This window comes from Myotis myotis, unplaced genomic scaffold (assembly GCF_014108235.1).
Source record: "Myotis myotis isolate mMyoMyo1 unplaced genomic scaffold, mMyoMyo1.p scaffold_m19_p_12, whole genome shotgun sequence".
Lineage (NCBI taxonomy): Eukaryota > Metazoa > Chordata > Mammalia > Chiroptera > Vespertilionidae > Myotis > Myotis myotis.
Genome location: NW_023416316.1, coordinates 32,651,974 through 32,674,365, shown reverse-complemented (window position 1 = coordinate 32,674,365; position 22,392 = coordinate 32,651,974).

Sequence of the window (22,392 nt, the reverse complement as noted above, 5' to 3'; positions counted from 1 at the left end):
ACTGTGAAATTAGAAAGCAAAGATGGATTCTCATTCTCGGTAGTAAAGGCAGTTTTGTGTAGACTATTAAAAGAACAGGAGTCTGGCTGGTGTGGCTCAGTGGTTGAGCATCGACCCATGAACCAAAACATCACTGGTTGATTCTCAGTCAGGGCACATGCCGGGTTTCAGGCTTGATCCCCAATAGGGGGCATGTAGGAGACAGCCAACCAATGTTTCTCTCTCACTGATGTTTCTATATCTCTATCCTTCACCCTTCCTATCTCTCTAAATCAATTTTAAAAATACATATTTACAAAAAGAAAGAACAGGAAATTTTGTCAGTATCACTACAACTTCTAGTTCTTATATTTATCCACTCCTCCCTCCTTCTGAATGGGGCTATGTGACTAGTTCTAGGACAGTGATGGCGAACCTTTTGAGCTCGGCGTGTCAGCATTTTGAAAAACCCTAACTTAATTCTGGTGCCGTGTCACATACAGAAATTTTTTGATATTTGCAACCATAGTAAAACAAAGACATATTTTTGATATTTATTTTATATATTTAAATGCCATTTAACAAAGAAAAATCAACCAAAAAAATGAGTTCGTGTGTCACCTCTGACACACATGTCATAGGTTCGCCATCACTGTTCTAGGACAATGGTCTGTCAGCAGAAGTGATGTCTGACTCTACGGGGCTAAAGTTTTAACTGCCAATGCAAAGCCCTCCAACATTCTCTTCCCCCACCAGGTGACTGAGGAGGCCTCAGCTCAGATGGTGAAACCAAAAGATCCAAGCTGTCTGGATAAATGAGTTGCCAACTGGAGGAATATTTCCCTGGAGAGTCACACGGACCCACAGCAGATTTTTACATGAGGAGAAAATAAAGCTCTATAAAACTTTGAGTGTTTTTTTTTATGTTTTGTTTTGTTTCTTTGTTTGTTACTGCAGCATAATTCAGCCTATCCTGACTAGTACAATCACTGCAATAACTGTTAGGGGCTGATAGCAGAGTTTTGCAGATGGTTAACTTTAGGTATCTGTACCTCATAAATAATATTAATCAAGAAAACTTTTGTTTTATTCAAACCCTTCAATTCACTACTGGTCTTTACGTTGCAATTTCAGAATGGTAGAAAATTGGTTGGTTTAGTAAAGTCAATTTAAAAAAAAATGTTACTTTCCTTCACGATTGTTCTTCCATAGACACGTTTACAGCATCACTACTGGATTTTTCAACTATCCCAAATTTATTTTATATTATTTATAAAATGTGTAGCATAATGCATCTGGCCAATTGCAAAGTGGTTCCCAAGATTAGAGGAAGGAGATGACTTTGTTATTATTTATTTATAATTCTACATTTTCCTGAAAGGATTTGGGACACAAATGATGAATTAATCTCTAATTTCCTTCACTGGTCTTATTTATTCCATAGCAAACTGCATTGCTATGAACTAATTACAAAAGGACTGGAATTAAGTATAATGGCATTTGAGCCATCCATTTATAAATATTGTAAAATATGAATTATAAATCAGGATAATGAACAGCCATTAATAAGTCTCTATTATTACTACAAAATTTCCATGACTTTGGGAAAATTGTTTACATTCTATTATTGATAAATTGGAAATGTGTTGGCCATTTCAAAGATATGATAATGGGAGAGACAGGTATCACTGAGGAAAGGATGTGGGAACTTGTATAGAAAATAAGAAAACATTCCAAAGGGTATTCTGCTCATTAGAAAGGATTTGCAAAGTAAAATCAAAAGAATATTTCATTTCAGATTGCAGTGGTGTTTTAATGTCTCCTTTATTTTTCAAGAATTGACTGGAAAAGAATAACTGCCATTTACAGTGGAGGGGGTTGGTGAGGAGGTGGATCTCTGAAGGGAATGCTTTGTTTCCTACATCGCTTTGGATCTGGTCACAAATCAATGTCACTCACCTTTAAGATATGTGGTTTGACGGTTTGGAGTTGGTTTTTTAATCCTCACCTGAGGACATGCTTAGGGAGAGAAAAGGTGAGAGAGAAAAAAAACATCAATGTGGAAGAAAAACGTCAACCAGCTGCCTTTCCTACATGCCCGACCTGGGATTGAACCTGCAACCTAGGCATGTGCCCTGATGGGGAATAGAACCGACAATCTTTCAGTGCATGGAATTACTTCCAACCAACTGAGCCACCCCAGTGAGGCTTGGAGTTTTGTTTTTTATTCTTATGCATGCTGAAGACTGATGTGGTGTTGTGAACCTGTGGTACTTGGACCGCCAGCAACAACATCACCTGGGAACTTTTAGAAATCTACTGAATTAAAAACTTGACATGGGGCAAGGCAATCTATTATAACAAGTCCTGCCTGTGGTCCTGATGCATGCTGAAGTTTGAGAAACATTGAACAAAGGGGTCTTTCCTTCGAACTCTGCAAAAGCACACCCCAATCTATTAAATGCATGCTAGCATTCAGAGATCAGATATCAACTGAGTACCTGTAAGACATTTTCTAACATTTAGACTCCTATTTTCTGATTCTCTTAGATTAAGATCTGACTCCCTAAATTTCAAAATGAAACCAGTTTTTATGTTTAAGTAATAAACCCTTAAAAATATGTGACTTTTATTGGAAGCGCTGACACAATCTTAATGATAGCCTTGCAAATGGTGATGCTATAATTAAGCTTCGATCCTCTTTGGGGAAAAAAAAAAAAAGGAGGAGAGAACGTGAAGAAGGAGGTTACTGTTCAATGAACTGCTCTGTCATTTGCCGCAGTGATTCTTAATTGTGTCTCATTACGGCAAGATGATCATTACTCTACTTGTCTGTCTGATTTAGAGACCACTAAAAGTGTCTTGTAACACGCAGCCGTCTCCCTTGCAACAGTCCTTTGGCTCTCACCCTCATTACTCAGAATCTGTCCAATTATTTGTCATTAAAGTAATAAAAAGGACTGCAGCAGAAAATGTGGGAGGTAACTGTTGGAGGTCTGCCCGGGGAGGAAGAAAAAATGCACACTGTTTTCAAGGCACTGGGAAGGTGACATCGTTAATTAAGTGTTAGGAAATATGCAAATCAGCCCCACTCTCAAGAGACTGTAATAAAACTGAGAAAACATTATTATCACTGCAAGTAAGAGAAGGCTGTGTTCCCCCATCTGGAAGTCTGTGTCATTTTCTGGTGGAGACTCAAACAAGAAGGGAAGGGTGCTGGGAGAGAGATAAAGAAGGTGGAGTTGTTCAGGGCCATTGAGTGTGCTCAGGCTGTTAAGTGTTCAGAATTAAGGTATCAACACGGAAGGCCAGTGGATTACAACTTTTAATGAGGGCTGTTTGTCTAATCACAGGATTTGCACACCCAATTTCCTCTGCAAAATGACTTACAACTCATCAGCAGGCAGTGTTTTTGTAGGTTAAAGGAAGGGGAGAGGAAGCGGTGGGAGGCTAACAGCTGGTATAGTAGGCATCTTGGGTGTTGTTTTTAAGGTGGTAATGAAGCAAAGCACTTAGAAGAACGTGGACATTTGCTTATTTATTAAAAACATACCAAGCACTGACAGGGGCCTCTGGACCATTGCTCAAGCTGAAACCTCTGCCTTTTCTTTATTCTCCTATATCTTGTTACCCTGGCCAACTCTTTTTCCTATCTTTGGAAGTTTATAGTGCCAATTCCTCATGAAAACTATGCCTTATTTCAACTCCAGATCAGAATACCAAAGCCAAAACAGTGTGCTTGCTATGCAAACATAGCTCCAAGACAATGTTTCTGGCTTCCTTATTTCATCCAGTTGCAGATATTTACATAAAACCTTCCTAAACGGAAATATTGGAGCTGAACCTGACCATAGAGTTTCCCAGGGAGACTTTCATTTGATCACAATGAAATTAAAGTCTTCTTAGTAACCTTTAGGAAAAGTTACCTTGCATACTGCATTAGATAATAACTGCTGCTTAGAAAATCATCCCAAAACTTAGATGCTTAATTATTACTAAGGAGTCTGTACGTCAACTGGGTCTGTGAGTTTTGATCAGCTGGTGGTTGGATTAGGGTTAGGTTAAGTAGGCTGGACTTGCACACATATTTGGGTATCTGTTGTCTTTAAGTTCTCTGAGAAAGGGCTTAGTTTGGACAACTGAGCTCTCCTCCATGGCACCTCTAATCCGGCAGGAGATTGTTGAAGGCTGGTGGCAGGGTTCTGAGAGAGTGGAAGCATGCTAAAGGTTGAGGCACAGGTTTGGAAACTGTGTGTTCTCACTTTTGCCCCATTCAATTAGCCAAAGGATTAATTCTAGAATCAAGAGATGGAAATTTACTTCATTACTTGATGAGAGGAGCTATATTGTCACACTTCTAAGGGCTTGGAGACAGGTAGGATTAAAGAATCAAGGTACTCAATTCCCATTTGTGGGCATGGATAGAAGTGAATATCCTGAATATCCTGGATGGATCATGGAGTATCTTATTTTTGCCAAGAACTACTCTTAAGAGACTGTAATAAAACTGAGAAATTCGGGCTCCTCCCAACCACAGAATGAACTTCCTTACTGTATTAATTTCCTGAGGCTGCTGTAACAAATTACTACTAACCCAGTGGATTGAAAAAATAACAACTTATTCTCCGGTAGTTGTGGAGGTTAAAATCCTGAAATCTTCCTCTTCTAAGTACCGTGATCATTGTATTTAGATATCTAAGAGTATGTTCACCCCCTCTCCCGCCCCACTACTTTTGCTGATGTAAATCCCCCATCTGTATTCAGGAACTAGAGCACAAAGGGCCATGAAACATTGACTCAAAGAAATCGCTCTAACTAGAGGAAATGAGTAGGAATAAGGCATCTTTTGAAATAACAAAAACTTCATATTGGATCAAAGATCACTAGATATTATCACTTCCATACCTCATTTGCTGGGTCTTCTCAACTATGAAACCTGAGGAGCTGGGAATCAGAAATCAATTCTAGCTCCTACATTACTGTGTATTTATTTTTCAAAGCCCTCCAGGAGAAAGAATATTACCTGCCTACTTTTAATGAGTGCAATGCCTGCTGAAAGTGATAGATAATTACCAAGTCAAGTACACATTAACATTATGTAAAACACCCTGGCATTTTTTTGTGCTGCAATCCATTGAACTGTATCACTCTGATGACCAAATAATGAATTAGAGTCCAATTAGGAAAGCACTGTGTGTTTAATGCTAACCTTCTCCTACTTCTCCCCAGTACCTTGACAACAAGTACACACACAAAAAGGACATGAATGCATCAGTTTCTCATTTTTATAGCCAATGAATATGCTTTTCAGACTGATGCCTCCAAGAATAATTTTTATACCACAGTTTGTCACATAAAAAGAAATCATCTGCATAGTGGTCTTGTTCCAGACTTGTGTGGTAGAATGAATAGAGGTGCCAACAGATAGCTACAGTTACCCTTGGGGAATAGGGACAGAGTTCATCCATTGTCCAATTTCATATTAATGCAACATGATACAACTTGATATGCTGTAGTGTTCTACTTATTATCATTGATTATAAATAACTAGAGGCCCAGTGCACGAATCCGTGCATAGATGGGGTCCCTCTGGGTGGCCTGCAGGGATCAGGCCGAAACCCGCAGTCCAACACCACCTGCAGCTCCTACCTACAGCTCCCGCTCATCCTGGCCCCACTGTGTATACTGTGGGCTCAACCCAATCAGTCCCAGTCCGAAGAGGCTTGGGCTGCCACAGCAGCGCTTGCCAGCCATGAACCCTGTTTCTGGTGCCCTCCAAGGGGAGTGGCCTGCAGGATCAGGCTGAAACCAGCTCTCCAACATCCCCTGAGGGGTCCCAGATTGCGAGAGAGTGCAGGCCAGACTGAGGGACCTCACCGGTACACGATTGGGCCAGGGAGGGACTGCAGGAGGGCTCCAGGGCATGGCCAGCCCATCTTGCTCAGTCCCAGCAGCAAGCTCACCTACCAGCTTGGAGCATCTGCCCCCTGGTGGTCAGTGCACATCATAGCGAGAGGTTGAGCAGCCTTAGCATATTATTAGCATATTATGCTTTGGTTCAGTTGTTCTGCCATTTGGTCTATTTCAGGGGTGGGCAAACTTTTTGACTCAAGGGCCACAATGGGTTCTTAAACTGGACCGGAGGGCCGGAACAAAAGCATGGATGGAGTGTTTGTGTGAACTAATATAAATTCAAAGTAAACATCATTACATAAAAGGGTACGGTCTCTCTTTTTTTTTAGTTTTATTAATTTCACACGGGCTGGATCTGGCCCGCGGGCCATAGTTTGCCCACGGCTGGTCTATTTGCATATTAGCCTATTATTATATAGGATAAGCTGCTACTTACCAGATGCCAAAATTTGTGACAAGTTTATTATTTAACCCTCTGCACCCTAAGCCCTACAAGGTAGGTATTCCTATCCTCATTATATAGATAGGGAATTTGAGGATAGAGAGGTCATCTAATCTGTCCAATGTCACTCAGAGAAGAAGTGCTGGAATTGAGGTTCAAATCCAGGTCTAACTTCCTCCAAATTTGATGCTCTTAATAATCCGTTATATGGTACTGGCTTCCAGAAAATGTTAGTTTTTCCAGTAAGCATCTTATGGATTCACACACTCCGTGGTCTTTGGACCAGAGGAAGTAACAAACCCCATTCAGATGGGGTATCACTCCATGCCCCATCTTTAGAGAAGTTCTAGGTTTTACCTCTCATCTGATTTTTGTAAGTGAGCCTATGTGATGTAGACTTTCCAAAATCAATAAGCAGAAAATAGAGGATGTCTCAAATGGGCAGCTTACATTGAGTACCCATTGTTTAGCCCACTCAAGCCCACGTTGAGACCACTCAGTAGTGTGCAATATCCCAGAACAAACAATCCTATTCTAAAGGCATTGGCAAGTTGATGCTAATTTTACTAATATTTTGTGGTGATGGAGAATTCCCATCATACACCAGGTGGCTATAACCAAAAAGAACAATTTATTAGACATCTTTGTTTCCCCACCATTTCCTCCCCTTTTTACTATCCGCTTTATGACTTCCTTCTCCCTTTTTCTCTACAATTTCTTAAAGTGCCTTTTATCAATTTAGTTCTTCCCTCAGTTTGAGTACCCAATTTACTAAAACAAGACTTCAACAGAAAAGAGAGTTGGCTAATAAATAATAATTTTGACTTCTCTCTCACATAACTTAGCGACAATGTTAAGGTACTCCAGAAGGGAAAACTACTTTTTTTAGTGCATGCTATATATCTAGATGCTTTTATACAAGCCCTGGCCAGGTAGCTCATTTGGTTGGAGCATTGTCCCAATCTGCCAAGGTTCTGAGTTGGATCCCTGGTCAGGGCACGTACAAGAATCAACCAATAAATGCATAACATAATGGAACAGCAAACTGATGTTTCTCTCTCTCTCTCTCTCTCTCTCTCTCTCTCTCTCTCTCCTTCATCTCTCTCTCGAAAATCAATATATTAAAAATATTTTTAAATTCAAGATTAATGTTACTATTCTCATTTTTACATAGAATGGAATTGAGTCTCAGAGTTCATTGATTTGTTCATGTCCACACAGTTAATAAGTTGAAGAACCAGGTTAGGGCTCCATCCACATAAATTTTGCTTATTCCTCACTGAATGACTTGACACAAAGTCCCCTATAGATACTCAAAATATTAAAGGATTAATTTATACTCAGTACGAATGAATTTATACCTGCAATCAAGACCATCACTTCTGTAACTAGGCGAGTACTTAAGGGCTATAAGAAAAAATGCAATCACAAGGGACAAGCTGTGTAAGTCATTTGGTATATGCAAATTCCTTCTAAAGCATCTGGAAGCCAGAATTTCAAGGGTAAAGAAGTAGAACAAGTTTCACATTCCCAGAATAAAGTGGAAAATATAGTCCTCATTTATAACACTGCTGAAGCAAAGTAATTATCTTTGGCCTCTCCCCATCACTGGCAAAAGAGACAAGTTCTATGTCCCTTCCTCAGACATTGAAATAAGAGTTTTGAAACTTACTCAGGTATTTTGCCACAGAATGTTATTGTTTCTCGATTGCTCTTTTCCTCTCGGAACACAGGTAGGTCATAGTTCTCAGCCTCCCACATAATTGAATTCTGGCCAACAGAATATGGACGGCAGTGGTATCTGCCACTTCCAGCTCTGGCCATGGACACTACCTACACCGTCCCCCACATTGTTGCACTAGTTTTTGGAATATTTAGAGACTGGAGTAGATGTAATCTGGAGAGAACCTATATCCCTGAGTATCTTAGTTTGGTTTCCCTGAAAGCGCAGCCTCAGAAAGGAACTTAGGCAAAAGTGGTTTAATAGAACAGTGATCCCAGAAAGCAGGATGAGGAAGCAGGTTACTGGACTGCTTCCTGATATCTCCTGAGAGGCCTGCAAATTGTCCCCCAGGACTGTCTGCCCAAAGGTTGGAAGGTAGGAGCATCTGTGTCCCCTCTCATCTGCCATCCTCCCATTAGCTAAGAGCTGCCCTCAGGGTATAAACCTCCTGTTGTTCTAAGCTGCACAGGTGCTAAGGCTGAGTGAACTCCTCCCACACCTCCTGAGGGATCCTGGAGTTCAAGGATCCCATGGGAGAGAGCAAGGATAAGGACCAGGATGCATGCTGGAGGTGAAATGCTGCCTGCAAGAATTGTTCATACCTGTCAGCATCTGCAATCAGAGACAAAAGGCACAAAGCCCAAAGGATTGGGGCCCACAATGTGTCCACTGAAAGACACTGTGGCATACAATGCCGCCTCCCCTAGCAACCAACTCACATTGAACCATGACCTGAGTTACAAACAAGTTTTTACTGTGGCAAGTCCACGAATTTTAGGACTTTTGTTTTGTTTTGTTGAATTGTCTGTTACACTGGTTAAAACTGTTGAGAGAGTGGACAACCCAGAACCCATGATGTTTTTGGTTTTGTCTTAACCATGATGGGATGTTTTATCACCATTATCAGTTAGATGTTAGATATTCAGATATCTTCGAGGCAAACCATGATAAAGTAAAAATTATTTTCCTAAGCCTCACTGGCAACTTGAAAATGTAATGTAAATTTTAGCAAGACTGAAATTTTCATTTTTTAAATAATGGAGATATTTAAAGAATAATAATATTCATGATGTTGGAAGAAGGGAGGCAGAGTAGTTGTATACAATAAATATACTGTCAATTATGGGAATTATAAACTACTAATCTTTTCTACTAATTAATTTGTATTAATTAATACTTATTAATGATGTGTATATATATAAACAATATTCTAAAAATTCCCAAGTTTAAATTCTTAGGTTCGTAAGCTATCTAATTAATCTATTTATTTGCATCTTGCCTTACCCAGGGAAGTATTCAAAATTACTCCTTTGAGCCTTCCACAAAGTGTTCCCTAAGAAAATAGTCATAAATTCAAAGATTTAAGGCCAAATAAAATAATGCTCCATTATTTATAATAGCATACAATTGGAAATGAACTGAATGTCCAACAATTGGAGACTCATTAAATTACAGCATATCCATATAATAGACTGTTATGTGCTCATCATAAGTCATGCTTCCAAGACTATTTAATGTCCTCGGGAAGTGTTCATGCATAATGTTAAGTGAAAAAAAAGGTACAAATTTAAATATGCAACATAGTATGTAGCACAAAATATACATACATAAATTAACAATTGGAGAAAAATATATTAAAACATTAACAATATATCAACATTTTAACAATGCACCTGCTTGCAATATGATTATGGCTAATTTTAATTTTATTGCTTGGCTCTTTTTTTTACTTCCTAAATTTTGCTATTATGAGTATGAATATACAGAGTGTCCCCAAAAATGTATATACACTTTTAACAGCTGATAGTTCAATTTTGAAAATGAAATGAATTTTAATAAATACTGACTTTATGATTATTCAAAGTGTGTATATATTTTGAGGGGGACACCTATATATTTCCTTTACTATTGTAAAACTATTAAAATATTTTAAATTGCCTTTTCAAGGGTATTTTATATATAATGGTGGGTCTAATTTGGATACAATCCAGGCGTGTTGGAAGAATTGATGAGACACATGGAGCCTTTTGCTAGCAAACTTTGGAACTGGTGGACAAGGTTATGTAGGGTATGTTATATATAGCATTTAATTAGGACAAAAGCACTTCAATAGGAATGTTATCATGTTGCTCCATGGCTACCCCTGCCTTCAGAACAAAGTTCCAGCCCCTTAGCATGGCACAGAAGCCTTTTCTGATCCAGCCCTTGCCTGACTTTACAGCTGACCGAGTATCTTGCCCACAGGCACCTGCTCACCAGCCACAGTGATTTTCTGGAAGTTCTGGGAATATGTAGTATTGCCTCTGGTCTCAGTGCCTTTGTTGTGCTTGGAAGGGAAAAGGAGTGAGTGAGCAGAAAGTGTGAGAGAGGGAAAGAAGAAAAGCCAGTATATGGGTGCATTTTCACAGTTACTGCTGTGTGCCAAGGGACTCACTATAATATAGGCTTCCTGATAAGCCTACCGAGGGCCTCCCAGACTTCTCTACCCAGAGGACAAGAATGAAGAGCATTTAGTGATGGATTCCCATCTTCTGTTGGTTAACAGTTGCCCCTGGGGCATTAACCCCTTAGATGTTTGAAGTGCATACACACTAGGGCTATCTCCCTTCCTCCTAAATTCTGAGTTACTCCTGCTTGCTATTGAAGATTTATTTCATAGCTTCTTTGGAAAGACTCACCTGATGACCCCCCACCCCGCCACACACCCTAAAACTCCTTTAGGTACCTCTTCTCCAAGCACCCTTAGCATAATGCTCGCCTAACAAAAATAGCATTGGTCATGCATCCTGTCACCATGAACCATGTAACTCAGCCTTCTCTCCACCACTGGTGCCACAGAGCAGGGAGCAGATTGTTCACAGGCCCTTTTCTGCCAGCAAATTTGCTTTCTCAGCCAGATCTGTTTTGACTTCATCATTAATGGTCCCTTTATATCCTCAGTTTTGACTTTTAGAAGACACTGTTTTAACCTGCTGGCCCTCCCTAAAACTCCCCGGCTGAAACAGGTTGAGATTCACTTTATCTTCCTCAATATGCTTTACACATTGCATTTTCTTTTATTCATTAGAAATGCCAAGGGGAGTTTTCCATGTTACATTAAATTTTTATTTTGTACAAGGGCACAAAGACAAAACTAAGCATAATGACGCTGGGTTTTACCAACAGTTATTCAGACATATTCTCAGCAAAATTTGCTGAGTGTCTCTGTCAAGCTTCTTAAGGGGTCCTTCCTGTTTCTCTCTTCCACCATACAGCACTCAATCTTTCTGATAAATACATACTAACATATATTAAAAATATATAAATTTGAATAGACAACAAATTATTAGCTTTCCCAGGATACACATAGGTGTCAGTCTGATTGTGGGTTCTGGTTGTATCATATTTTTAGTTGTGCTTTTGTTTAATTCATGCTTCCTCTATACAGATAGAGGCATGCCTAGATAATTATCCCTGTGACCTCAGACAGCTATAGGCAACCCCTTAAGACTTACAGAGGGGCAACTGAAAGTATCAAGTGGCCTCAGAGTTTTTGAGCTAATCAGAGCAAAATTGAAGCCACCAAATACTAATAATTTTTTAAGTCATTCAAAATTCTTTTCTCATAAACAAATTGATACAAAAGACATTCTGTAATTTAGACCTGGAGTGAGAGAAGTTTTTCTGTTAAAGAACAAGATAGTAAATATTTTAGACTTTGTGAGCCATGTGATCTGTCTTAACTACTCTCTGCTGTTGTCATGCTAAAGTTGCCACAAACCCTATGTAAACAAATGGGAGGGGCTGTGATCTAATAAAACTTTATCTGTAAAAACAGCTGGTGGGCCACATTTAGTCCATAAGCTATAGTTTGCCAATCCCTGGTCTAGATAAATAAGTATTATTCTCAAAAATCTGAAGAGTTTAAAAGAACACTACTCCTCCCAATAATTAAGTTTTTATTTACCAGGATGACAATAGGGTGACTAATTCTTTTATCAAAGCCAAAGTAGAAAATTGGCTCCCTCCTCTAACACAAAATGCAGCACTAAGGTAGCTTGATTCCTGTAGAATCCTACTCATTGAGCTCCATTTTTTGTTTGGTTTTCAGCAATACCCAGTAAAGTGTATGCTAAGTAAGGAAATCTAATTATGTTCAAATACTCAGAATCCACATATTTTGATTACAAGTAACAGGAAAAAACTAATTCGATTTCCTAATGTGATACGCAAACTCAAACTTCCTGTGTGAGAGACTCCCTGGTAATCCTGGAAGGCTCCAATCAAGGAGAAAAAGATAAGCCTCTTGGAAAAATACAACTGGCGGGTTGTGTATCTGCCCACCTCTGCTTTCTCTTGAACAGGTAATTTCCTACTGAAACTAGACTTACACTGATTAGAGGTTTATAGGTTATAGTTTTCAAAGAAATCAGGAAAGAGGTTACTATGCAACCTTACAAGGAATCTATTTCCTATTCAGGGTTTAGTTTCACTCAAAGGAAAGAAAATTAAATATGACTCTGAAGAACTTGAGTGCATGTAAAAGTTATTGCCAAAGGATTGCTGAGAGCGATAAGGAAGTGTTTGAAGACTCAGTTACCCAGAAGTAAACCCCAAATATTTACACATTCCCTCCCTGAGCTGCTCCTCTATGCCAGGTGCTCCAACTGTAATTTATTGGCCTCAGTCCTATTTATGATCTTTTATAGACAGAAATAAGGAATAATTGATTTAGATCAACTCACACTGATAAACAGTTTTTAGAAGTAGCTTCCTTTAAACAGAAATAATACATCTGACTATTAGCATAATTAGGTTTTGAATTTGTATTCTAAAGTAGGGTTGTTGTTTTTCCTTTTCTTTTTTTAACTTTGACATGGATCTCTTCGGCAGTTTTTTGATGACCGTGACTCCCTTATCAGAATAAGTTTATTAAATTCATAAAGTAAAATACGCAAATAAAATACGTGTGAATACAAGGGAAAACAAATTTATTGAAATACAATTGTCAACATTTTTAACACCTTTTTAAAAAAATTGTATTTCTCCTGCCTCTACTTCTTTTTTGCAATTCTTCAGCCCTTTGTCATTCCTGCCGTTTGTTCTCAGAGTAAATAGATTGAGGAGCCAAAAAATAAACTTTAGAGAAAACAAGAGCCTCTGTCTTTTTAAGATTCCAAGTAGCTTCCAGGTAAACCTGTCAGTAACAGGAATGCAAAGGACTCCAGCCAGCTGAGAAAACACGAAACTTCTTTCACCTACTCTAGTTCTAAGTAAGTTAACATGGATTCACCTCATTTGCGGCACAGAAGGTGTCTCTCTGGTAGACAGTGGGCATTATTTTCTGACTATAGCATTCCTCTTCCAACCAGCACCCCATACCTAGGGACGCCTCCCCATCATCCAGATCTCAGCTTAGATAATACATCAGTTCTGGGAACTTTCACTGGCTCCCAGGATTTAGCAAGGTTATCCTTCCTTGCATGCCAATTGCTCTCTAAATACTAGAGAATTTACCAAGCCATATACTAGTTTTCTATTTGCCATCAACATGTCTTCCCAGTGCCTGGTACAATACACAGAGATGCAATGAGTATTTGTTGGGGGAAAAAATCCAAACAAGATAGGCCTTCCCACTACCTCTTCATTATCATTCTCTGCTGTTATACCAAAGCTCTATTTCCCCAAAAAACTCTGCATTATGGATGGTGTGAGACACCTCTTTGGGATAAGAAAGAATTCATATTAATGACTGAGTTGCAAAATCTCTAGTTGAATTTCAAAGAAAAGATTCCAACGAGCTTCAGAAAGGAGCACAGAGGCCCTTCTTTCCTCCTTTCAATGGTATCTGGATGGGAACTCCGGGACGCTTCTGGGAAGAAAGGAATGTTCTATTTCTTGATTAGAGTCCTTGTTAAAAAGTTACCTGAGGATGCTCTCTTTGTGAAGATTCATTGAGTGGTTTATCATTTTCAAAACTTTTAGTGTCTATGTTTTAATTAAATAATTATTTTTTCGGAAAAAAAAATCTAACTGGGTGTGGTAGGCAAGAAAATGTTCCTCAAAACTGTCTACATCTTAATCGCTAAAACCTGCGAATGAGCTACCTTATGTGGCAAAGGGAGTTTGGGGTTGCAGATGGAATTGAAGTTGTTAATGAGCTGATCTTAAAATAGGGAGATAATCCTGGATTATTCACGTGGTCTACATGTAATCACAAGGTCCTTTAAAGTGGAAGAGTGAAGTAGAAGAGAGGTCCCAGTGATGTGATATGATGCGAGAAGGACTGAACTTGCCATTGCCAGCTTTGAAGATGGAGGAAGGGGCTGCAAGTCAAGGAACATAGTAGCCTCCAGAAGCTGGAAAGGGCACAAACACGATCCTACCCTGAGCCCACAGAAAGGAATGCGGCCCTGAAAGCACTTGGAGAGCCGTGCCAGAACCTGACCTCCAGACTGTAAGATTATAAATCTGTGTTGTTTAAACCACTAAAGTTGTGGTGATTTGTTTCAGAAGCCACAGGAAACCAAAACACTAAAAGACATGAATTTCTAAATACCTCTGAAATGAGAATTCAGTAGATTTATAAAAAGATAGCCTTTAGGCAACATGGAAGAGTTACAGAACAAAATCATAATCCCTAATGAGGCAAAATAATCTTGCTTATGGGCACAGACCCAGCCTCGATGTTAAACTCCCCTGTGTCCCATCTGTGACCAGGGACAGCAGATCTCAGTAGAGAGTTAATGGCTAATGTGTCCCCAGATGACCTAAACCTTGGCAGGTGGCCAGCTTAACAAGGTGTTAAGGAGTGGGCAGATAAATCTGGATAGCTACAAAAAGAAGTAGAGCAGTAAGAAAGAGAAATGAGTGGAAAAGTCTCGCATGTCCTTGAACTTACACCTTATGACATTTTGTTGAGCAGTATTCTCCAACTTTGTTCAAAATTTCAAAGCTCAAATGCCTGATATGATTTTCAAGTCATAGCCAGACTCTGCTCTCAAACCACAGAAGCCATATTAAAAGGAAAACACGATAGATAATTCTTGGAGCATAAACATATTAAAAACTTTACTTTCACTTTACATATGCAAAAATAATGACTTGAGTACAAAATAAGCCTAAAAGTATGATAAGAATAGGTAATGAGAGTCATAAATTGATTCTCAACCTTAAGTATATTCAACCAATATTCCTGAAACCCTAAAAATTAGAAAACATGATCTCTGTACCATTTCCCTTCCTTTTAATTAGGAAATACTCAATGTATCCAGTAGAAAAATCTCTTCTTATTCTCTCATGCACACATACATACACACACACACACACACACACACACACACACACACACACACAAAGTGGCTACAGGCTTGATTTTTATAGGTCTGACATTTTACCCAGAAATTATATAGGATCCTATATAATATACTCACTCATAGGAGAAATAAGAGTTTCTCCCCTCTTCAAATTAGAATATTCCTTTCACATTTTGAAAGTGCCCCCCAGGTTCAAGACAGTATTCACCTGTAAAATCAATTTCCAGACCCACAGAGTAACGTTTATTCCTAACGCTATCATTCCCATGAGAGAACAATTTAGTTCCAGCCTGAGACTTGGGGCTGAGATGAGAGCAAAGGTCCTGGAATTATCAACTTTCAATGTCAAATCCCAAAACAGAAAGGAGGAAAGAAGGGCCACTGTGCTCCTCTCTGAAACTCACTGGAGTCTTTTCTTGGTTGGTTTTGGAGATACAAGCTGTCTCCTGTGTGTGCTCTTTAATTTTCTATCCTCCTCGTCAACATGAAGAGGGACCTGGGAAGGTGAACTGAGGAAGGTTAACCCACACACAATATGCATTACCCATTGCCCTTTCCTGATTTCAAATTATATATATAATTATAATTATATAATTAGTATATAATTAGCAAAAAAAAAGGAAATCCATGCCTTCTGGTGATGAAAAATTAGGAAACCAATAGGTGGCTGCCTCTGTTGAGGCTCAGGGGGATTTCGGGTCGTCAGCGGGGGCTGCCAGTTATATCTGAGATGGCAACACAGGCATCCTCCTCAGGCCTCAAAGCACTGAGCAGATGCCCCACTTCTAGGCTGGCTGGCTCTGAAGATTTGCAAAGAGAAATGAAAAGATGACATTGATCTGTGGAAATGTAGGGAGCAACATAGAAGCAATACAGTTGCTTTTAATACTGCCAGGAAGCCTAGAAAACAAAAGATTTGTGTACATTTCTTAAAATGAAGAGAAATTGCTTTCTCCTGCTTTTACCACAACACTACCAATAAAGCATTCCTTCAAGCATTGTTTGCTGCTTCGTATACCAAGAAGATGTGCTTAGGAAGTTGTTATGGGGCTGCCCTCTTAGGTGTTGGAGGATATACAGCACTTTTTACCCTTAATTGTGTGTTGCCTTGATTTTATGGCCTGCTTGCACAGCGCCGCATTCTTTTAGTGCTGTTTAGGGGATGGAAACATTTATTGATGTACAGAGCTTTCTATGTTCATAAACTCCTGCATATGGGGACTTGAATCAACCTTTTTGTGTAAATTTCTTCAGTGACACTATCCTTTTCTAAACACGGTGAACCCCCAGCCAACTGAAGAAATAAACAATCAGGCTTGTGTGTTTGTATTCAGGCTATTCCCTGTGTTGTGAGGTGCCGTGCAGCGTACAGTTCCAGCACCGAATAAATAAACCATTGTTGTATTCATGCGTTTAGCTTTATGAACAGTAGAATTCCAGGACTGTTTTGTTCCATTCCAAGCCTCAATGATTGACTTTAGAGAAATATTCTACTTAATCAGCACCACTGGATTTCCCCCCCCCCAAGATAGATGTAATGTCTCCTGTAACAATTAGTATTTTGGAACTGTGTTATAATTTGTGCAATAGAAAATTAACCTAGATTGGCATCATGGGTGTTGTTTTTTTTTAAGGTACTTTTTAACCTGGTTTCATGAAAATGCAACATAACTGCTATTCCTTTTCCTTTCAAAAGGCCCACTAGGTAAAGCTGCTCTTCTGATATAGCTGAGGGCTTAAAAGCAGGGGCTCTGGGGAGAGCTGGACTTAGATTCTACTCTTGGCTCTTTCTACACGTCTCCCTGGGCCTCTGTTTCACAGCTTAAAAAAGGACTATTAGTTCCTACATTTTAAGGTTGTGGTGAGAAACAATATACTTTCCCACTAGACTGCTTCCTACTCTACCTGAAGTCTCAGATTTATCTAGGATTGTGATCCTCAATCCTGGGCCAGATCTCCACTTACATACTCGCATTAGATATTCTATTTGCTTTTTTATATGGCTCTGTAAACGGGGCTGAATCTATTTCGTACCACTTTCCATCCCCTTTCCTCACCCTTCCACATACTGCTAACTATACACTTGCTGAGAGCAGAACTGTGTACTTTTCACAGCTTGTGATAATCATTGATGCTATTCAACAATATGTTCATTTATTTGCTTTTCTGGACATATCCTGGGATTGCACTTCCTGACACTTTGTGTGTGGAGTGGGCTCATTTGCCCAATGAATTGTCAATAGAAGTAATGGGAGTCACTTTCAGGAAGGAGTATTTAGTTGCTGGTTTGATATACTATAAGGTCTTTAACCTCCCATAAATGGCAACACTCAAAATGGTGGCTACCTGATGACTCAAAATGGTCAGCTTGAGGGACTACAATGAGCATGGTGATCCATGATGGACACATCTAAGGAATAAGATATAACTTCATGTTGATTTATGTTACTGAGGTTTTGAGTTTATTTGTTATTGTTGCATAACTCAGCCTACCCTGCCTGATGCACAGATGTATCCCTAAGTCCTTGCCACAGTGACTAGCCATATTGTCCCTCATCAAAAACAGTGCTACTAAACAGGCTATATACTTATTAGCATAGTTTATAATATAGCAGCTTTGCTTTCCTTGTGCTCTAAGTTCTCTTAAACTTGGGTGATTTTTGTAACTACAAGATAAAAGGCTCTTCTCCACTCTTTGAAACATGGCCAAGCCTACAGTAATCACTATCTATAGAAAATGTCGTATGTGGCCTGCCTTCAGTCTTGCAGCAGCAAATCATATTGGGTAAGAAGAGGTGCTAAAACAGCTATAAGATGAACCCCAAATTGCCTCTGCGGGCGAAATAAACTAATATTTCCTAAACCTTATGCAGTGGAAGTGGAAAGGAACCATCTAGCCAAAGTTAAGAAAAAAATTTACTAGTGTCACTAGCAAGAACTGAATACTGTGTTTTCTTAAAAAAAATGAACACATCATGGGTATATCTTTTTCTCTGTTTGCCTGTTGATATGAGAACCCTTATGAGTCATTAAGCTTCTTGAGATTTTTGGAGAGTAATTATGGTTAATTATGGAAATGTGATTTTTTTTTCCTTCTCCCTTCAAAGATTTTGTAAACCAATAGATGGACAGATAGATGGCATACTACATTCATGCAAGAGGCTTTTGGACTGTGGTCCTGTATAAATGAGCAGGTAAGGACAGAGAGTGAAGAAAATAAAAGAATGGATGGGATGGAAAAAAAAAACCCACAAAGTTCAGGAGTAAGAGAGAAAAAAAAAAGTTAGCTTCAGGAGAAAATATAAAAAGGATACCAAAAAAGATAGCAGGAAATTTGGTGATGAAACTATCAAATGAATGAACACTGCGATGAAGGAGGAAATGAGATGTATCTCTTAAAAGTGAATTAACTTGAAGGCATCAGTTCACTGTGGTTAAATAGGTCAGACAAGCAAAATACAGAAAACTACAACCTAAAGGCTATATCTCAACAACAGAGAAAAGAAGAAAGAGAAGGTATTATAATAATTCATGTTAACAACTCAGAATGCTAACTAAAGCAAAGTTGGAAATATTTTTGCATGAGTTGTATTGAGAATTTGCTCAAATATTTGGTTTCACTAGTTTAAATCCCTTCACCACACCACTACCATTTAACCCCCTGGAATTCTGGAACTACAAAATACATCTTTGTAATTTTCCCATGAACTTAGAATTCTTTTTTTTCAATTACAGTTTACATTCAATATTATTTTGTATTAGTTTCAGGTGTATAGCATATGGTTAGACAGTCATGTACTTTACAAAGTGTTCCCCCTGATATTTCCAGTACCCAACTGGTACCATACAGAGTTATTACCAGTACCCAACTGGTACCATACAGAGTTATTACCAGTACCCAACTGGTACCATACAATATTATTGACTATGTTTTCTATTCTGTACCTTACATCCCTGTAACTATTTGGTAATTACGTATTTGTATTCTCAATCCCTTTACCTTTTTCACCCTGTCCCCCAACACCCCTCCCCTCTGGCAACCATCGGTTTGTTCTCTGTATCTATAAATCTATTTCTATTTTGTTTGTTTATATTGTTCTTTAGACTCCACATATAAGTGAAATAATATGGTATTTATCTTGCTCTGACTGACTTATTTCACGTAGCATAGTGTCCTCTAGATTCATCCATGCTGTTGCAAATGTTAAGATTTCATTAATTTTTATGACTAATAGTCCATTGTATATATGTATCACAGCTTTTGTATCCACTCAGTTATTGATGAACACTTGGGTTGCTTTCATAGCTTGTCTATTTTAAATAATGCTGCAGTGAACATAGAGATGCATATATTCTTTCAAATTGGTGTTTGGGTTTCTTTAGATATATACCAAGAAGTAGAACTGCTTGGTCACAAGGCAGTTTCATTTTTAACTTTTTGAGAAGCCTCCACACTATTTTCCATAGTGGATGCACCAATCTGCAATCCCACCAATAGTGCACAAGGGTTCTCTTTTCTCCACATACACACCAACACTTATTGTTCATTGATTTATTGATTATATCCATTCTGCCAAGTGTGAGGAGATATCCTGAACTTGGAATTCTTGAAGTTCATTGTTGACCAACCTAAATTATAGCTCAGCTAAGAAATCAATTGGGAAAATAAAGGGGGAAAAAAAAACAGGATACAGCGAGGACCACACACATAACATTTAGCTGCTGTATCTCATTTCTCACCTTTCTCCACTTCTTAAAGATCCACAAGCAGTATAAGGGGAGGGGAAATAAGCTAAGATATTCAGGAAATACTCAAACTCAGGAAGTTCGTAAGGAGAGTGAGGATGCTGAAGAGAAAAGAGATGATTGCATCAGTGAAAACATGTCCCTCTTGAGGTGCTCCAAGAAAGGAAGAAGTTCAGCCATAAAACAGACAGTTCATCTGTACGCAGGACTATTCCTGAACAGACCGGAGCCTTTCTCGAAATCTTTGAAAGAAGCTTCAAAAGCAAGGAAGAAAAGTTCTCAGAAACTCAGTCACATTGAATCAGAAAATATATGCAGCTGGGATAGAACTAAGAAAGGCTCTGATTCTATATAAAAGGAGGTTAGCAATAAAGTATTGAGCAGAACTACCAGTCTCAGACCCTAGGTGGTAAGATTAGGTTCCCTCAACCATCCACATTTGTTATTTTTTACATGAAATTAGAACTAATTTCCATTATGCTTTTATTAAAATAGTATTTATATATAATATATATATACACACACACAGACAAACCCCACACATGTGTATGTGTAGACACACATACATAATATACAGATATAAACATTACATATTTGCATACATATATATATATATTGTGCATATATATATATATATATATATATACACACACACGCATATCATATGTGTGGGATTTGTGTGTGTATGTGTTTTGTTTGTTTTTTTCAAATAGAGTACTTCAAAGTATTGTTTGTCCAGAACTCTGAATAACATATTTCACCCAGAAAGAAACATTCTGGAAGAGTTTACATTTAGAACTCATAGAAACTCATAAAAGGAAAGTTGGTAATGTAAGCTCCCTGCAGGCAAGGACATTGGAGACCTGGCCCCCCATGGATGCATAATAACGATTTGCCGCCGAAACCGGTTTGGCTCAGTGGATAGAGCGTCGGCTTGCGGACTGAAAGGTCCCAGGTTCAATTCCGGTCAAGGGCATGTACCTGGGTTGCGGGAACATCCCCAGTAGGAGGTGTGCAGGAGGCAGCTGATCTATGTTTCTCTCTCATCGATGTTTCTAACTCTCTATCCCTCTCCCTTCCTCACTGTAAAAAATCAATAAAATATATTTTTTTAAAAATAAGACGACTTCTCAATTTAAAAAAAAAAATAATAACGATTTGCCAACCAAATAATGACCTACAAAGTTATGAAGGGACGGAGTCATTACTACAGTTATAAGCTGTGTGTTTAGTGAAGGACTTGAGTGACAAATGAAAGCCTTGTTTTCTAGTCTTTTTATCTTCTAGTGAAAAAAGAATTGTCATAATTTCTAGTTTACAAAAGAAAACTACACCAGCAAAGAGAAAAATCACAGGTTCAAACTCTCTAGCAGCAGTAAAGGCCAGAGGTGTGGTTTCTGATGTCGACAAGCATACGCTCTGTTCCTTTCCTCCTCTGCTTGCTATTGGCACTAGACCAGCTGTGCACCCTTCCTGAACTTGACTTTTCACCTGCAAAGTAAAATTAGCGACTCCCCTTCACCTCCACTCCAACCACATAATAGAAATGTCAAAAGAAGAAATTATAGAGAACAGGGCTCAGAACTTAGGAATTGAGCAAGCTGAGTCTACACCATTCACTCCAAGCAGAACCTGCAACAGGGACTCCTGGGCAGGATGTTAAAGATTACAAAGCCACGTCAAATATTAGCAGAGTAGGAAGGGGTAAAGTCATGAAAGAGGAAAAAGAAAGACCTCAGAATACCCAAAGGGAACTCCTTATTCCATCCTTTGAATGAAAAGTAAAAAAAAAAATGGGTCCAGAATCAATTCTGCAATAAGATGTTAAGGGGCCCCGGCTGGTGTGGCTCAGTTGGTTGAGCATTGTCCCGTGCCTGTGGTCGCTGGTTCGACTCCTGGTCAGGGCACATATCCAGGTTGTGGGTTCAACCCTGGTCCAGGTGCCTGTGGGAGGCAACAGATCAATGTTGCTCTCTCACATTGATGCTTCTCCCTCTCTCTCCCCCTCTCCCTTCCTCTCTCTCTAAAATCAATAACAATATTTTAAAAAATAAAGATGTTAAGGGGACATCAGGTAATAAATGTGAATAATAAAATGGGGCCAATTAGTGATGATGAATCAAAGACAATGCAACCCTGCTGTCTTGTTAGAGAGATCACACTCTGGGGGATGGACCAGGTGAAGTTAGAATGAGAGTCAGAGGATCTGGGATCCATCATGGCCCTTGGAAGGGAGTTAGAACTCCACAGATGCAGATGCAGGCTAAGGATGCTATTTCAGGCAGAACGGACCA